Source organism: Halichoeres trimaculatus, unplaced genomic scaffold (assembly GCF_033239565.1).
Source record: "Halichoeres trimaculatus isolate MK-OKI-2021-1 unplaced genomic scaffold, fHalTri1.1 fHalTri1_scaffold_8, whole genome shotgun sequence".
Classification (NCBI taxonomy): Eukaryota; Metazoa; Chordata; class Actinopteri; order Labriformes; family Labridae; genus Halichoeres; species Halichoeres trimaculatus.
In genome coordinates this window covers 24,176,441-24,194,074 of record NW_027437186.1, presented here as the reverse complement: position 1 = coordinate 24,194,074, position 17,634 = coordinate 24,176,441, and the positions used below count along the sequence as shown (strand labels likewise).

Below are 17,634 nucleotides of genomic sequence, written 5' to 3'. Positions count from 1 at the left end.
GAGCACAGCTCCTGCATATTTAAATGCTAATGGCTCTGTGAATGTGCAGGCTAATAGGATGTTTCAGTCTGGAGCAGTGCAGTATGTACACTTTCAGTATGCAGGCACGCTGTCTGAGTGCTACTTCTAATAGCTCTGGAAGGTGCATCAGCTCATTTTATTAGCTGATTATGTGGAGTCTGAGGTTTTTTCTGACTAAATGATCACTTTCTTTTTTATGGCAGCTCAGAGATGATCTCAACATGTGCAGAAAGAATAGGCTTCTTTTGTTAAAAACAATACCCTCTGGGAAATCTGTTTTTTTTTGTGGAATTTTGACATCTGCAGTGTTTCATCACTATGGTTATGATGCAGATAAAGTTTAACAGCATGTTTCACAAGCTTTCTGATGCTGTTTGGCAAAGTAGTGCTGCTGGGCTCAGACTGGGCCCCTGGGGTTCTAGCTGGGCAGCCCTGTAGTGAGGCGTGGGGTCCTTGGTGTATTATGAGCTGTTTTGTTAGTAGCAGCTAGCCACAAGTACCCTGGATCTCCCTGGACTTTGACCTGCTTGTGGAGTGTTTGGTCTCAGAGCCCTGCTTTGTTTCATTGGTTTCTCTTTAAGATGTACTTGAGCCTTTCATACTTTGTTTTACTGAAATCAAAGAGGTGAAAAAGCTCCTTTTAAGTATACCATAACTATTGCTCTTGCCATTGTACCCCTTAATTAATAGCTATAGAGAGTTTTTTGTACTCCAAAGGAATATGTACAGCCCTGATTGATTACTCGTTTTTATGTTCTCAGGTTTTCTTGATTTGAGTTTTAGATTATTTAAGTACCAGTGTGTACTTTTGAGTACCTCAGTTTCTTTAATGTAAAGAATATTCAAATGAAGTGTAAAGAGAACTGCTTTTTTTTAAATAGCTTTGAATGAGCCCTTTGTACACACAGTAAGGTCAGGTCTTTTCCATGAAGTCTGTCATGTTGCCACATTTGAAAAGCAGCTCAGAAAGATGAACCAAACACTGGCTCTAAAGAAGCACTTACATGGTCATCATAGACACATGAAACAGAGGGTTGGTTTTAATCTGCTACACTACAGCTATCGGTGATTAATGCCCCTAGTAGTCCAATAAAAAGGATATATATATATATATATATATATATATATATATATATATACGTTTCAACTCAGCGGCAAAGCACTGCTTGTCAAAGCCATATTTATCTATTTTCAATGACGGATCTGTCTTCTTTAAAAAGTTTCACTAACTTGTGATGTCACAAATTGAGCAGCTCTCATGTGACTCTTGTTGAAACCTTGTATGAGCTTTTAAACAAGCTGTTCAGATGATTGGGGTATTACTTCAACATGCATTCACCTCACAATGCAAAACTTTGTCATCTTATGTTTTAATATAATATTTGTTTCAAAAGTTTTAATAGGCAAAATGAGACCTCAAGGATTTATTTCAAAATTAGTTTAGTTTAAACAGCAGCTAGAACAGAGTACATCATAAAGAAGCTTTTTTAACAAGACACCTTTCCTTCAAGTGTAAGCCTTTTCAGCAAGCCATCTATTTTTGATTTGCATACCAGTGTTTAACAATAGGAGGCCCTAACCTTGATTTTGTACGCCTTAGGTGTATCCTTGGAGTCCAGGTTTAAACTGCCTGCATACACAGCTTTCATGCAGCTAACAGCCTCTTTGCCTGCATAAATACTGGCAGGAGTCCAAAACAGGGAAACCTGGCAGATATCCATGGAACCATTTGACTCCTAAACCACACTGTTAAGTGAGAGGCTGCACTTCACATTGATTCGAATGAGCAGTGGACGTTGACATAGTTGCTGCGTACACACTGGCTCTTGCTTGTCACACAAAGGCAGTTATGTACTTGTTGCTGTACGGAGAGCTAAACGAGGTGAGCTGTCATCCTGGGTCTCATCACTCATGTGTGGTGAAAAGTGGTGTATTACCGACTCATTGCTAGCAGTTATGGAAGTGTTGACACAGTGAGTGCTGGAGCTGAGCGATGGAGTCTTTATCACCTCAGCTATCTCCATTATGAATATGGATATTACCAATGTTTTGAGAGCCCCGGGCTACTTCTTTGATTCTCGGCTGCTGAGGAGCTCAGTGGGATGGTTGGCTTTTTTACCTCGTCATGTTGTTCGCACAAAGACTTGTTTGATTTTCAGCCGTATGGAGATGTTTGATTCCTGATCCTGAACAAAAAGGATTTACTGTGGGTTAATGTTTCACTGAGCCAGAGAGAAGCCACAGACTCTCAGTCCCTCCCACTCAGTCCTCTGTGAATACTCCCCTCGGGACTCTGTGTGAGGTTAGAAACTGGCATCTCAGGGGTTTTCAGACTGCTCTGGCAAGTGAAAGCTGTATAAGTGATTATACATGGTGCAATTATTCAACATCTCTTGACTCTTTATACCACACGTACTAACACCAAAGACTCATTTCAATAAATGTTAAACACATACTACGCAGGATTTTCAGTGCCGACTAAAAGTGCATGCTGCATTTTATTTATAGCTCCCAACATCCGTAAAGTGAAGGTGAACATTTTTCTATAATGAAGTTTTGTGCCATCAGGAGATAGGGCAGAGCATTAGCACGATAACAGAGCTACAGTTCATTGGTAGTGCCTTGTCAGGGGTTTTGCTGATGCATGAGCTCTGTGTTTTACCTACAGCCATACTGAACTCGCTCTTTTAGAAAAAAGCAGCACTGCCAACTTTGAAAATGAGGAAAGGGAGAAGTCCTATTATCTCGGTCAGACATGCAGTCAATCCAGCACTGCTGGAACGATCTTTAAAATGATGCACCCAGGGAAATGAATGAATTCCATGCACCAGTCACTTTATTCCACTCTTTCAGAAGCTTTTTTTCCCAACGTTTGCCCTCTTTGTGAAGGGGTTTCTTTGCTTAAATCTTGTCTTGAATGTGCTACAAGAAAAGTACTTTCATTTCAGTGTACACAGAAAGCTGAAATGATGATGATAAACTTGAGCAGAGGTTATATGCTCTCTGGTCTTTTCAGCCTCAAGGGAAGTTTGAACTGCTGAATATTTTCACTAACTCAAAGAGCCGTTTTTGTTCCACTTTTCACCCACTTGTCCGTGTCTTTTCTTCCATGGTTAAACCTCATCCCTGACCTTTCTTTTCTCTCCCTTTTTCCTGCCGCTAAGCTCTCCTTCCCTTATTTTCCTCTGAATATCAGTTGTGCCTCCTAATCTGTCTGTGCCCTTATCTTGTCTCCTTTTTTTTTTCTCTCTCTCCCTCAGTTTCATCTCTGTGTTCTCGCTCACAGGTGGCTGAAGGATGTGCTGGCTCCTCTTTTTTGTTGGCTGTCTGTGTTTCTCCTGTTTGGTATCTTTTGAATACCAGCCGCTGTCCTTGGTCAGGGAAGCATGCAAGTATAATGAAACCTGCTGTAGAGATGTGTATACTTGAAAGCAGGAGAACACACATATAGCTGTACCTAGACAAAAAAAAACTACACATAAGCATGCAAAGGTAAATTGGTGGTATCATAGGCCTTAATAAGGAGGCTGAAAGAGACTCCCACAAGTTTTTAGATGGAGTACGAGACAGAACTTACAGTCACTGAACTGAGGTCTTTTCTTTTTGCGCAGTAACAAAATGTTCTGTGAAGTTAGTTTTCAAAGCCTGGTAAATGAATGCTGCTTTGTACAATGGTTTGCCGTGCACCATCATGGCTGCATTCTCTACCTCCCCATCTTTGAGCCTTTCATGCTGGGCAGAGTCTTTCAGATCCTCCCTAGAGGTTCGATGCAGCCAGACACCCACCTTGGCCCCAGTTCTCAGCCGCCACGTCTGTGTTTTTTGGTGTCTGTCTGCATACATGTGACTGTGTGTGTGAGTGTGTGTGGGCAGCAGCGTTCAGCGGTGTTCTCACAGCCCAGCTGAGACTGACAGATGGAATCATTTCACACACAGACAGAAAGGCAGGATACAGGAAACCGAGGTGTGTTTAATAGTCGTGGCGTTGCTGCAGTTGGTTGATATTAATCTAGGTCAGTGGCGTTTAGCTCCAGGGGAGTGGGCCTCTGGGGTAGGATTGGCCTTTTCTTAACCTTGTTTACTTCACTAACTTTAAGTCAACTTACCTTGCACTGTTTTCAGTCTGTTGTTAGAAACCTTACTAGTGTAATGTTTGGCATAATAGTGCTGCAATCAGAAAGCCTTGACTACTCATACACCTACACCCAAAACACCTCAAGATGTTTACTTACAACCAAAAAAGCAAAAGGCTTGCTGATTTTTTCTCTATTAGTCACGGGAGGTGGTGATTTGGATCATTAAAATCAAAGCAAAATCAACAAGTCTCAATTTTTCCCACCCACTACATTTTTTGGTCTCCCAAAAAAGCAAAAAATTCATTATCAAATATTTGAAAACATGTTAGTTCAACTGGAACCAGGCTAAACCTTTGTTCTTCAAGTTGGACAAATAAACTATGTTTTTTGTTCTACATATGCTTCCCAGTTTACATCTTGGGCTTTGACCTGGAGTCAGAACAGCGTAAATGCGTGGTTTGAAGTCTGGTAGTAAACAAAACCTTAATAGAGGAAGGATGGAAGTATAAGAGATGATGCTATTGTTTTGTACACGTACATTTCTATGAGTTCAGTTCTCTGTGTTTACACTGTGCGACAAACAACTAGCTGGTTTCTTACTAACTTGTTTGTTGATCTGATTTGTGATAAAATGGGACAATCTGGAGAAAGTCGGATCATAACTAGCTAAAGAGAGGTATGTCGCCACCTAGTGTTGTGGAGGGGGACAAGCGTTTGCCAAAAGCTTTTGCCTTCGTTTTTACAATTAAGACTCATTTGAAGCAGTTTAATGAGGGAGAGGAAATTAGGGTAATTTTTTAATCTTGTTTTTTGTAGGAAAACATAAGTTACACATGTTCAGGACAAAAATCAGCAAAGCATTGAACCAACCTTCCTGCTTTGTCTGCAGAAGGCACCAAAGTCAGCACTACCAGAAGGTTCCTCATGGGAGCTTTAATAGTTGAAATAAGATAGATAAATAAATAGATAAAAACAATTCAAAAACCTTTTTTCTCAAACTAAACTGATTCTGCATCAGCTCAGGGACTAAATTTCAGAAAAAATGTCACAAAAACTGAATTGGCAGTTAATAAATGAAAAAAAACAAACCGTTTTGAGTTGTAGACCAATAAATAAATAAATAAATAAAGGCTTGATCAAAACTATTAATTTTCATCAGAAAAATGGGTACCTTTAGACTCCAATGATGATTGAAATATTCACTTTGAGTAAAACAAGGCTAAGATGTTCAGAATAAGTCAGGGTAAAATGTTTTTGCTGAAATAAAGAACAGAAAGTCTCTCCCCCTCTAAGTGCTGAATACTGGTGTATGTAATTACTTCAAACTCACATTTTTTGTGTAACACTGAAATTTTTAACTTCAATTCAGTGTTCTAATTTTGTGTTAAAATGAGTCCACTTGACAAAGATGAGGCTTTATGTGGCATTAGCTTGATCAATAAGAGGTGCTTCATATGAACGAGGGATCAGGGGGCTCTCTTAATCGTCAGGATCACATTGTAGTATCGCCTCAGCATGTGAAATCATGAACCAAAGCTCTTTGGAAATATGCGCGTTTGCACTCACATCTTGAACTCATCTCCACAGTTAATTTTCGGTTTAATTGCTTTTATGGATGTTGCATATGCATCAGGTGCTCTGTAGTTAATTGGGAGAAAAAGAGAGATCATCAAGTTCAACAATTAGCACCAGCGCCTGCTAACCTCAACACACAAAAATGTGTGCATAATTAGACTAAAAGTAATCTGAGGGGACATGGTGGAAATGATTTAGAAGTATTTATCACACAGGGATTACATTTTCTCATTAATGTTGCTCCACAATGAGAATCACTTTAATAGATATTCCTAACCATTGACTGTTATCTTAATGATATGCTCAAGAAGGTATTTGTGATTTCCTTTCCTCTTCATCTCTGTGTGTTTGTCTCCCTGAGCTCTCATTTTCCTCTGTAGATGTTAAAGCAGTAATATTTTTTTGCTCTCCTCATCTTTCATGCTCTGTGTTACTCCATAAATCCTGAATCTACTCTGAAAATGGGACCCTAGCTTCGTCATTCCTCCATAAGGCGTTGGTTGGAGGAGTTTTTAAGAGATTGGCTCTGTTCCAAGACATTAATTTAATTTTTTTTTCCAAAGGTCCATCTCCCTGATGCATAATTACTCCATCGCCTTAAAATATAATTGCATTTTTGTCACTCATCTTTGCTTTCCTCCTAGGGGTTTCTCTCACGTTACAGTTAAATAGTTTTAAACATTTCACTCTGGAGGGGTGTAAGAAATCAGCGAGCATAAGGTTAGATATTTTGAGTCTGTAGAACTTAAGTGTTTAGACATGCTGTCTATTTTTTTTTTTTTGCTTTGCCCTGGTGTTAATGAACTGTTAGCTGCTGGGATGGAAAGGTGCCAAAGAGCTAAGAGAGATAAGGTGAGGTGAAAAAGAGTGATGATAGACTTCATTAAAAACAGATAAGGTGGAGAAAAATAGTTTTTTCCCCTTTCTGGAATGTTGTTACACTTTTAGAGGAGGTCTTTGTGCAAACTTTAAAGCATTTGATTCAGAGAAATGGTCAGAGATGAGGAGATCAACATGAAATCAACAAAACTAAAACTTTGGTGTGTTAAAATCCATCAGTGTGGACCCATCTGTGAATGCATGATTAACAATTTAATGTCATAATTACCCCTGCCAAGGAGGTTGTGTTTGTAGGAGAGTTTGTCTGTTTGTCTGTGAACAACATAACTCAAAAAGTTACAAACATATCTTGATAAAATTTTCAGGAAATGTTTGAAATAGGATAAGAAAGAACTGATTAAATTTTGGAGGTGATCCGGATCCTTTTAGATTCTGACAGATGTAGAAGTACGATTCATATTCTGCCAATATTCTGGATACCAAAATCTGGAATATGAAATATGTTCTTGGTCATCATAATTTTCAACGCTGTCAGGTAACAAATTATCGTACAAGCCTGCAACCAACACCAAATTGTAGCAGACAGTCTGCTGAAAGGGAGTATAACATTAAAGTAGGACCAAAGTGTCACACTATGCTTGGCAGAGGTCTGCGCTCTCTGAGTGCTTAAAGGCACCCCTCCATATTAATATCAAATTCTCGCTATTTTCAACCTATTTTTAAATATATTCTCTACATAAAATTGAAGAGTAATTACAGTTAAATAAAGATTACCATGAATATTTTATTCAATTTTTTATAGGTTGATAAAAATGTGACTTGTTGGTTTCCCAGGGCAAACACTAATACCGACTACAAGTTGTACATTCGATCATTATGTAATATTTGGAACCATAATGCATTTACAGATTTATAAAACCTTTTTCTGTCAAAATGAAGAAGTTTACTTAATATTATATATATTTGGTCAACGTTTCATTCTCTCGTGCTCACTCTCTTAAAGTTATTTCTAGGGGTATGTTTGCCTATATTAGACAGGAACGCTGAAGGGAGTCATGAACATGGGATGAGTAGAGAATGGTGGGATAACATGTAGCAAAGAGTCTTGGCCTGGAACTGAGCCAGCTGAATCAGTTAACCCGTCTGTTAACTGCTAAGCCAAACTAATGCCCCTTTTCCTTTTTTTACTCTTCTTGTGCTCAGGACAGATTCCTCGTCGCATTGAGTCTGCCCAAAACTATCAACAGCCAAATAAGAAATTGGAGCCTGGACATATTTTGCCATTTTGTGTGAAAATTAAACAAAAGGTCTTTTTTTCTGAGTAATGCTCATAAAAGAAATTCATCCACCAGTCAGTACAGACCCTAGGAAATGGTTTGACTTTTTCCATCCTAAATCACATGCCTCCTGTCAGTGATGAATTCAACACAATTAAAGTGCATTTTAGTATTGTAAAATGATTTTTACACAGTCATCTTGCGCTCTAGTTTTAAGTAGGGATGGGTAGCGAATTAGGTACTTTTATTGGTATTGACCGAATTCCATCTGTAGTACCGAGTACCGATTCATGTAAAATCAAATGGTGCCATGTTTAGGTACCTAACATATCCTTGTGCCTGTGAGAGAGTGAAGAGTAGCCAATTTTCCATGCTGGACATGAACACAGCATTGCAAGGTTCCATATTAAAGAATAAATCTGTTAAATTGAAAAACTTTGAGATTTTATTAGTGAATTTATTAATATTTATTACCACATAAACACACACAAAAGTACAGAAAATTGGTACCGCTGAGTACTTATACCGATTGCCAGGTACTGGGCATCGGTACTGTATCGTATCAAATGTGAAAGGTACCCATTCCTAGTTCTCAGTCCATTGGATTAACAAGTTTTTACACCAAACAAATCTTTATTTAAAGTTTATTTCACTGAAATGCATCATCCATGAGTTGACCATACACCAGTCGACATCTTTGTGCCCGTAAACATCATCTCATGCTTTTAATGTTTTTCCATATTTTATCTTGCTCTTATCACCAAGGAGTTTGGTGTGATAGTAACCTTGATGTGAAGATGGTTAAGTGTATTTCTACTTGACATTACATTCCTACATCTGCCTCCGGTGCTGCTCTTTGTCAGTCAGAAAAGAAGGTCTGAGGTCATCCTTGTCATGTTAAATGTCAACAGGAAAGTGTAAAGGACCGATTTATGACTGCACTAAAAGCATCTTGGATGCAGCCTTTTACCTGTCAGCTTAAGTACCACATGTTTGTGTACCCCATGTTTGTGTACCACAAGTTTGTGTGTATGTGAGTGTGTGAACATGTTGCTTTTAATGTGTATGTATGCTCTGTGAAGCATATTCAGTTTCTAGTTTTTTAAATGAAAAAATGACCAGTGTTATATTTGATTACATTATCAAAGCTTTTTTTTGTTAAATGTGGACTCTGATAGTCACCCCCACCACCACCACAACTTGTGTTGTGCAAAAAACTTAATTGCCAATTATCCAAGTGGCGATTTTATGCCAGACTTTGTTTTAGTTCATTAGATGTAAAGAGCTGGAGAGAGAAGGAACGCAGGCCATGCCAAAAGCCTCAATGGGTTAAGCTAACAGGCTGCTGTGCACGATAATGTTGCCATTATGCGTTTCCTGGGTGACTAAAACGAATAGGCATTATTACAAAATTGTGCTTTGGCCCAAGTCAGCAGTTAAGAGCTGCTGCAGTCTCATTTCGTTGAGAGTTTAAAGAAAGGTGGAGAGAATGTTTGGGGGGGGCATTACAGGACTGTGATGATGGGGATGGAGAGCTTGAAAGAACAGAGCTGTAATTGTCAGTAACTGGTGTATTTAGACAGTGAGGATTGGAGGAAGAAAAAGGCAAGCAGGGAGGAGGAAGGTGTAAATCAGGGATGTGAGCGACAGCTTTACGTGTCCCTCGGAGCCCCAACTATCCCATTAATGAGAGGAGGGAAACCTTAACCACCTCTCCCTCGCTGCCTCTGCTTTTCCTGCTATCTTGCACTTTCTGGGACATAAATCATAGACTCTTAAGCAGTCACTTTAGGTAGCTGCTACACAATTCTTCCTCAAAATGTTGACTGTGAGGTTTCCCTGTCTTATGACGTGCTGCATTAATGGGATCTCACTTCAGCCAGTGTCCATTGAACTGCATTAATTAAATATGGAACGAGCACCCTGATGATAGCCTAGCCCAAAGCAAAAACATCCGCCTTTCCACACCTTTGAAGATTGCATTTCAACACATACTATGTTGTTTGTTTTAGCTGTATAAATAAAAAAAGTGTTGAAACAACAAGTTGTGGTTTTACAGCAAGCCATGTGCCAGACTGTTTCTTGGCCCGGCACATTGACTCCATTTTTGTTCCCTCTTTCAGTGTTCACACTTCTGTTTTAGTATAAATTTCACAAACATGATGTAACACTTTTATTGATTTTGGAGGTGCTGGTAGGCAGATTTGAGCACTTAAAGAATGGAGTCTGACTGACAAATGTCGGCTTTTACTAAAGAGCTGATATGGGACTTTTTGTAATGCTCATTTTTTTAAGATTCATCATTTTAAAACATTTCAACAAACCTGAAATGTACCAAAATGTGCTTGTGGTGATTAAATTGTGGGTTAATGCATTTTGTCTGGCAGCATGTGAACACAACTGCTGATAAGAATTTTTTTGCTGGTAACACACTGATATAACTAAACCAAATGAAACAAATTCCTTTCATGACACTCAAAAGCAAACAAGGTCGTCGAGGGGAACATGACTGTATTCATAAAGTGGGCCTGTCACATCGGAGCTTCCGCAATGCAGTTCAGGTCCTAAAATTACACTTTGTTTTTTAACTGTATTCTGTTTGGTCCCTTTGGTACACCATACCCAGGCTGCTGCAGTGTTTTTTGGTTTCCTTCTGCCATCACGCTGGAAAAGACACCCGTGCTTGAAGGGCAGGAGGGAAAAGGAAAAATACAGTTTTACCTCCCAATAAGGCACTCTAGCACATTTTGGCTCCCAAGCAGGCACTTAAGAGCTTTTTTTTTTCCAAGAATTGAGCCATGGGAATTCTTGATAGTTTTGCTGCTCCTTTGTTCTGTGGTGTGCCTCAAGGCTCCAGTCCGGGCCCTTTATTGTTCTCGCTTTACATGTTGCCTCTGGAGTCTATCATAGCCAGGCATAATCTAGCCTTTCACTGCTATGCAGATGACCTGCAAATTTATCTTCCTGTGTTCCCTAACAAAAGTGAGGCTCTCCAAACCCAAACTGACTGCATTACTGACACTAAACTGTGGTTAAGGCAGAATTTTCTGCACTTGAATGAAGGGAAAACTAAGTGTGTTCTTTTTGGCGATTCTACATGCTCTGACAATCTGTCTTTTAAGTTGAGTTCGACTGTAAAGAATCTTGGAGTCATCTTTGATAACAATTTAAAATTTGACAAACAAATTGACAGTGTGGTCAAGGCCAGTTTTTATCAGTTGCATGTTTTACAAAGGTAAAACCTTTTTTTAAATAGAGACCTTGAAAGAACCATTCACGCTTTTATTAGCCCAAGACTCAACTACTGTAATGCATTGTATGTTGGTGTCTCTAAGTCATCACTCAGCCGTCTTCAGCTGGTAAAGAATGCCTTGCCCTTTTTAATGAATACTTGCCGCTTAGAATACATTACCCCTGTTTTGTTTTCCCTAGGATGTTCGGCCTTCTCAGTCACTGGGTCCGGGCTTTGGAACAAGCTACTCCCTGAATTATGCAGCACTACTGACTTTGGGCTTTTTAAATCCAGGCTTAAAACCTATTTATTCACAGTGGCTTATAACATACAATGATGGAGTGAGATATTCTTGCCATTCTAAATATAATTTTATTGAATTTAAATTGTTGTAGCCTGATGTTATTGATTTTAATGGAAAGCACTTTGGTCTCCTTGTGTGTTGCAAAGGGCTCTACAAATAAAAGTTGGTTGAACAATTAATTTAATATGCAATTTGTGTAAAATTAGCTAAAAACTTTGAATTTAAGCTCTCATCCACATATGGCTGCAGCTAAACAGACTGATTACAGCAGGCACTGCACTGCAAAAGCAGGAAGAGTATTATTTCAAAGTATGTTCAAACAAACAACCAGTTGACAAAATATTTGGAAGCTGTCTCCTAGCTCTGAGTTTGGTATCAGTAGGGAAGATTTGGCAAATTTTTCATAGATGCAGTACTCATACCCAGCTCTGCTGCTCATCCCATAAACACATGTTCCTTACACATGTAGCACCATTTACAAAGGAAATCAACAGACATCTTATTGGTACACCAAAAATTCATTTCAATTCAGTTCATTACTTTTTGCACTTAGTGAACTAATACATGTATGAGATCTTAAAAGAGATACTGCTTTATTAACAGGGGGCGCCAAAATCGTCACAAAACAGAAACTTCAAAAGACTTCAGCAGAATCTGCTGCACCTTTCGTTGATCTGTATTCTTCTGTACACCCTGTTCTTTAAGAGATGGTTTTAAGTGTTTAGTGACATGTAATACTCAGTACATCCACTTCACCAGCTGCCGTATCAGTTGTCAGTTGTTTGTCTTCTTTGTCCAAAATCAGCTTCTGTATCGATCCAAAGAAATGACTGAGTATCTTTAAGGGTGTTGTGTTCAAGCATACTATACTATATTATCTGGTTGTCGGCTGTATCATCATACTGACTGTTCAAGCTGCTTTGATCCTGTCATCTAACTCTCAGAAAGAAACCTAATAAATGTATTTCCCAAAATGTCAAACTATTTCCTCCAAGTGATAATGTGTGAAGTGCTGCGTTGTCACATGTAGGGACGAAGCTGCACTCGAAAAGAAGATATTTAAAAGTAAAAGATGGGAAAGAAAGCAAACTGAGAGATTTTTAGATTAGTGCCAGAGGGAGGAAATTGGACTTTTTAATGCTCTTCACAAGTTTAAAAAAGTAAGTTATTTCCAGTTTATCTAAAGGGCACTGGGTTTCTCTTGAGCTCAGTCTTTGACTACAAATCCGCAGTCTTTTCGGCGTGTTCGTGTGTGTGTGTGCTCATGCTGGTGGTCACAGAGTTCACATAGTTAAACCAGTTCACTGAGGTCAAGGGCTGGAAACTCAGTTGATGATCTAAAACAAGAAAGAGTGAGGCGTGCCTTTTTTTTTTTTAAAGATAAAGCCTCTTCCTTGTAGTAAACGCCTCTACAGATATTTCAGTCAAACACGTGTTCTGACAAAGTCAAAGCAGGCTTTACTTCATTTGCGCCTTTTCACCCTCAAACCCACAGGTTTCTTAATCTGGTGCGACGACTCCTCTGAGAGACGGCCTCAGTCAGAAAAAGACCTCTCTCTTTCTCTGTTTCGCTTTCTCTTCCCTCAGTGCTTTCTGTGCTATTAAAACCTAAACAAGATCTCCTGGGCTGTCTGCCTTGTCATGCACTTTTCATCCCGAAAGGAGCAGAAAAAAAAGAGATGTAACACAAAAAGCTGAGAGACGGATGAGTTTCTAAAGTGTAGAACTGTCTCTCCCTGCTTGCTAAATGTCTTGATGTTGAGGGTGTCAGATGGAGAATCACTGAGAATTCATAACCTCTGTGAATGATGCAACACCTGCAACAATGCAGTGCAATGTGCGCACAAATATTTTGTGGCATCTGGATAAATGTCACTTCTGTTTCTGTCTGAGATGCAGTGGAGGAAACGTGATGACAGATCAGCCCACGTTCCTCATAATTCTGTTAAAATCTGTTCAACTTTTATTTTTGGAAGTTAAGCAATTTGTTGAAATGAACAGAATGCTAAAGCTTTTCAGTTCATTTCACACTTCCGCAGTTGGTGTGGTGGCAATTTTTCTTATTGTATTAAGTAATTTTGCATTTCTAAACATTTTTTTTTACTAAATTCTGCACATTATTCTAATTCCAATTGAGCACCAATTTGAAAAACAAAAGTTTTAATTTGAAACCTTTGTAGCATGACAGCCCTTGTAAAAACAGTGAAGTTTTCTCATAAGTTTTCCAGACTTCAGTATTCAGAAGTCTTGCAACATGACATGAATAAATGTCACACTCTTTCCTTGAATGGAAAGTGGTTTGAGGAGCTTGTTTGTGGTGATGAAAATAGTTTGGTTGCAGCTTCAGTCACCATCAGTGTGTTGAGCATTCCCCCCTGATGTGAGATGCTTTTTGTTATGCTTTTGAGGTTTTTAGTGAAACCCAGAAGTCTATCATTAATGGCCACTGGTAAACGGAATACTGCATATTTTTGTGTAACACATTATATCTTATGAATCCAAAGGCATGATAAACTTTGAAGAAAAAGATGTGTACTTAGAAACATTCACAGAAAGCATGTGAACATGGACGGTGCAGACTGTGTTTGTGTGTGCGTGGTGAGCAATGTGTCTACCCGCGTCATGCCATGAGTAAGCAAATCTCTTGAGTTTTGTATTTCTGTCGTTCACGTGTTTCACTGTGACCCTCTCTTTTTCTTTTCTTCTTCCGTTTTCTCTCTGAGGTCGATCGCCTCATTGTTAAGTTACGTAACAGCACTCAGTCAAGTAAGCAGACACGGTGCTTAGGGCGACAGGATAAATGTGCTTCCTCTCCGGCTGAGAGCTCTTCTCTAAGTTGTTGTTGACTTTTCCACCTGTCTGGTGTTTTTTTTATAAATTTGGAAATAGAGTTGAATCTCTGGAGTTAATTTATGGAAATGAAGTCACAAATTTTGGTTTGTGGTCAAATGTAACTCTCAAACTGCTGAGCGGACTGTTCCTCTGAGCTGGCAGGTTTTATCATTCCATCTGATGAGCCCAGAAGTGATGAAGTTTCTGAACTGACAAATATTATAAAATGTGGTTACATCACATGTAACCAATGAAGTGGTGCCAATACCAATAGTTTACTGTATTTGGTACACAACATGTGAGTGATAGCCTTTGTTAACTTTACACCATTACATTTGAAAGTGTAAAATTTTGAAAAAAAAAAAAAATATTTTGAAGTGCATGTGTTGAGTTTTTTTTGTACTAGTGATGATACTGGCGTAAATTAATATTGATACCTCAAAATGACCTACAAACTCAAACAAACCGTCAGCAACATTGCTGCTCACTTTTAACCAATTATTCACCTAGTTACCCACACCCCATTCATATTTAAGAAGAAAGATCCATTTACCGACTGTGCAAAGTTGTTGAAGGCTAGTTACATATAATAAATGGATATATGCGATCTGTACGGTTTCACTGATCATAATTTGTACGGAACATCATTTTTTGTGGAGTCCATTTTTCTAGGTGGCACCTATGCTTTCTTGTGTTGTTTGGAATTATTTTATTATTCTTTATTTTGTTTGTTTCTTTGTTTTTTATTGTCAGTTTATAGCAAAAAAAAAAAAAGACCGCTTTCAGAAAGCTTCCTACCCCTCTCTGGTGGATATATCATACTGCAACCATGGACAGATAAAGTAATAAAAACTAGAAAAGCACTCGGAGAGCGCAGACCTCCGCCAAGCATATTATGACTGTCACACATCACTTTAGTCCTACTCTAATGTTATACTCCCTTTCAGCAGACTGTCTGCTACAGTTTGGTGTTAGTTGCAGGTTTGTACAATCATTTGTTACATGACAGTGTTGAAAATTATGATGACCCAGTACATATTTCATATTCCAGATTTAAGTATCCATCCAGACTATTGGCAGGATCTGGAATGTACTTTTACATCTGTCAGAAATTATGGTGACCATGTCTTGTACTGTTTTGCAAAGCAATCCGACCATTTATTATGGAGTTATACATATGGTAAAAACGGCTCTATCTCACAATGATGAAGAAAATAATTCCTGGATCCAGGTGGTGATCTTGATCACCTCCAAAATGTAATCAGTTCTTCTTTATCCCATTTTGAACATTTCCTGAAAATTTCATCAAGATCCGATTCGAACAGTTATTCAAATATTAAAGAATCACAACTTATCCATTAAAAAAATTAAATATACCCAAAAGTTTCTCATATGATCTTTAAGTAGCTTTACAAAGCCCCATAGTGTTGAGTTTCTTGGGGGCTAACAGCTTTGGTTATGCATAGATGAAATATTAAATTACACCCAACTGATGTATGGCCTACTTCACAAAAATCTGCTTCCTAATACTCAACATATGGTCAGTCCACAATGAAGTCATGGTTTTACCCTCATGCCATTCTTCCACACTGAGAAATGTTTTGCAGACACCTGTGCACCTCAGCAATGTGTGTGTGACATCTCTTCTTCCTCTGAGGCAGCTTCACTGAGGTGGAGTCCACATCAGCCGACTTTATTATGGCTAAATGACCAGATGCACTCCTGACCTGTAGTGTAGCTGCTCATGCAGCACAGAGTAGAAGATGCCCGTGCTCGTCTCCTCTGATCTATTCATAGCCATGGCAGTGTGACTCCCCCGCCTCTGACTGCCTGTTTCCTGCTTTCCCTCTTTGCTCAATTACTGCTCCTCTGACTCCAACGTGTGGGTCTTGAGCTCTTTGGCAGGAAGGCTTACCTTGTGGAGGAGGAGGAGGAGGAGAGCTGGTGAAGCGAAGGCCGAGATGTGTTTGGTTGAAGGAATGCATGCAGAGAGGACAGGAGCTCATAGTGCTGTGAATGCAGAACAGATTTTGCTCCCTCAGTGGTATTTCTCCTTAATTCATTTCACTGCAGTGTATCCCACCCTCCCTCTTGCCCCCCCCAACAGCTGGCAGAAATTAAAATCACAACATCAATTCAACATTTAACTGTATTCCCACTTAGTGTGGTCCCTTCTTAAAAAAATACAGCTGTAATTGCAGCAGGAGCCTAATATCCATATATCATCGTATAAATAGTCAAGTGAGAGCAATTCTCAAAATGCCGCTCTCGAGGATCAGGCCCAGAGGCGACTATGGAGAGATAAAGAAGCAGGGTTATAAAAAGTGCTGAAAGAGATCCAGTGAACAAAATGTAGGAGGAGGATGGTTTCACACTGTACTCATCCTGTCAGACAATGTTTTTCTAGTACTTTCCTCTCCCTCCCTCCCACCAACCCTCTTTTATGTCTTTTTTCTGCTGATACAACCTCCTCCCGTCTGCTGACTAACTGACCCACATTCCTCACTGTGACTCGCTGCCCTAAGAGCCAGCGCGTACATGTGTGTGTGTGCATGTGTGTGTGTATGCACTGAAGCCTAAATTTCTGCTTGTCATCTTTTTATGTGTCTGTGCTTTCTGTCTGTTTCGTCCCGTGCTTCTCGCCACAAAAAGAAAAAGAGAAAAAAACTGTGCCGGGTCCCTCAGGCTCCAGCAGGAACCAATTAGAAGATTGCTCTTTAGAGGAGCATCAGTCACTGAACGTAAATGATTGGGTAAAACGCCTCATTTACTCGCTCACTCTGTGTTTGTCTGCTTCTGCTGGGCTGAACTCAGTTTGGGGGCTCAAGAAGTCGCATCTCTACATTGAATAAACAAGCGGGGCTGATTGAGATGACGCTCCCTCTTGTGGAGAGTGCAGTCCCTGCAGGTATATTTTTTTATTCAGATTTTGCAAAGAAAGTTAGAATTTCTGGCAACATTAAGAGTAAAAAAATTGTGCAAAGCTCATGTGATATAGAAAAAAATCCCCTCACAGTGAGAATAAAGTTTAGGCAAGAACTCAAATTCAGCAGCTGGAGCAAGTCGATCCGTTTTTTTCCTCTGGGGAGCTATAGCAAAGACGTCCGTGTAAGGGATAGTGAGCAGGTGGCTATGTGAATTAAAGTCCTTTTAACCCCAAAGAGAGTCTCATTTACATAACCACCCGCTCATTATATGTCATTGTGATTATTACAGGGCTGTCAAATTACAACATAAACAAGTTGCATATGGTATTGATTTAAAGTGGCTTTATTAACAAAGATTATTTACATATACATACCTATTGTGGTACAGGTCAGTACCCTGCTCATTTATTATGATTCATATCTCCTTTGAAGACAGTGTTAAACTAGGTAGCCTGTGTGCCTGGATTGCAGGACAGGATCTTGGGTCCAGTAGTTCCTTATGCTGCTCTCATAACTTATTAGGGATGGAAATCGAAAACCTGTTACTGTT

General features: G+C 39.3%; 1 protein-coding gene across 3 annotated transcripts in view; it reads left to right on the top strand.

The window, feature by feature from the left end:
- Positions 1-17,634, top strand: part of LOC141794951 (C-terminal-binding protein 2-like) — a 76,893-nt gene that overhangs the window by 6,450 nt on the left and 52,809 nt on the right. The window lies entirely within an intron of this gene.